The sequence below is a fragment of the Schistocerca nitens genome, chromosome 6 (assembly GCF_023898315.1).
Source record: "Schistocerca nitens isolate TAMUIC-IGC-003100 chromosome 6, iqSchNite1.1, whole genome shotgun sequence".
Taxonomy (NCBI): Eukaryota; Metazoa; Arthropoda; class Insecta; order Orthoptera; family Acrididae; genus Schistocerca; species Schistocerca nitens.
In genome coordinates, this window is record NC_064619.1 from 548,087,665 (window position 1) to 548,089,371 (window position 1,707).

At 46.5% G+C, this 1,707-nt stretch overlaps 1 pseudogene; it reads left to right on the top strand.

Moving 5' to 3' along the window:
* The first annotated feature begins 1,100 nt into the window (after positions 1–1,100).
* LOC126263874 (5S ribosomal RNA) lies at positions 1,101–1,218 on the top strand (annotated as a pseudogene).
* Positions 1,219–1,707: the final 489 nt, after the last annotated feature.

Consider the following 1,707-nt stretch of genomic DNA (forward strand, 5'->3'; position numbering starts at 1 on the left):
AATGGTTCTGAGCACTATGGGACTTAACAGCTGAGGTCATCAGTCCCCTAGAACTTAGAACCGCTTAACGTAACTAACCTAAGGACATCACACACATCCATCGTAGAGGCAGGATTCCAACCTGTGACCGTAGCGGTCGGGCGGTTCCATACTGAAGCTTCTGGAGCCGCTAGGCCACACCGGCCGGCACTTCGCTGCTGCTGCTTCCCGACTGCTCGGCTGATCCGTCCCGAACTGACTACTCAGACACAAGACGACCCGGAAATACTGTCGGTCGCTCCAGAGATGGTACGACAGTGCACTAATCGATACGCGCTGCTGCTGCCACTCACTGGAAAGTAAGGCAGGAAGTTAGTGGCGCCAGTAAATGGAATAAAAAAACGAGAAGGCAGTACAGCAATAGAAGATGACAAACAATAAATGGCATGAACACGAGCCGTACACGGCTCAGGTGTGGTTCTGTGTATAGAATTACAAAGATGCAACAACCACTAAAGGTGGTTTTATTCTGCGTGTCAAACAGTGAAATTAGAGAATTTTGAATGGGGTAGGGATGTTAGAAATCTGAGAAGCGATATGCAGAGTCATTGTTTAGATATAGTAGCGATTAGTTAACTGATCTGATTTAAATATTAACGGCAGCACGAAGTAATATAATAGCAGTAGGGTTCCTTGTGATTAGAAAGTTAAGGCAGAGACTGAATTATTGACAATGGCTGTAATAATGAAGAGGGACCTAAGGGGAGCGAAACGGAGTTGATGGACTATACAGGTTCTGAGAATGAGGGAGGAGAAAATCTGCTTGCGTACTGCAGTAAATTTCAGATAGTAACAGCAAATACGCTGTTGAAGAAAGGGGGAGCTGTACTCGTAACAGGCCGCGGTGCACGAGGAGATTCCACTTGGACTACATCGTGATGAGACTGAGGATACGGAATCCGACACTGGATTGTACACTCCCAGATTACTATTTTGCAATGACAAAGAGTAGCCGGAAGTGTAAGAGAATTTTCTGGAAACAAATGGGATACTGAAATACCGATACAAATACTGGTGCAGGGAAGGTAACGAAAATGAAAAACATTGGTTGACGGAAGAGTGGAAACGGCCTTCCCGCTGTGGATACACCGGTTCCCGTCAGATCACCGAAGTTAAGCGCTGTCGGGCGAGGCCAGCACTTGGATGGGTGACCATCAGGGCCGTCATGCGCTGTTGCCATTTTTCGGGGTGCACTCAGCCTCGTGATGCCAATTGAGGAGCTACTCGACCGAATAGTAGCGGCTCCGGTCAAAGAAAACCATCATAACGACTGGGAGAGCGGTGTGCTGACCACACGCCCCTCCTATCCGCATCCTCAGCTCAGGATGACATGGCGGTCGGATGGTCCCAATGGGCCACTTGTGGCCTGAAGACGGAGTGCTGCTGCTGCTATTAACAGAAGAAATGCTTCTCCTTCTTTACGAAGGAAAGTAGAACGAAAAGGTAGAAAAAGATCAAGAGTACAGCAGTGCACATCACTTAGAAATGAAAGAAGGACGAGGTTCAGGGAAGCCAATATGAAATACCAAAAGGTCCAGAAAAAAAAATAACATTACGACAATATAAGTCACTTAGAAGTAAAATTATCAGGAAGCACTGGTACGCCTAGTACGTAGCCACTATGTACAGTGAAAGTGAAAAATATTTCGCAATTCACACATAACTTTA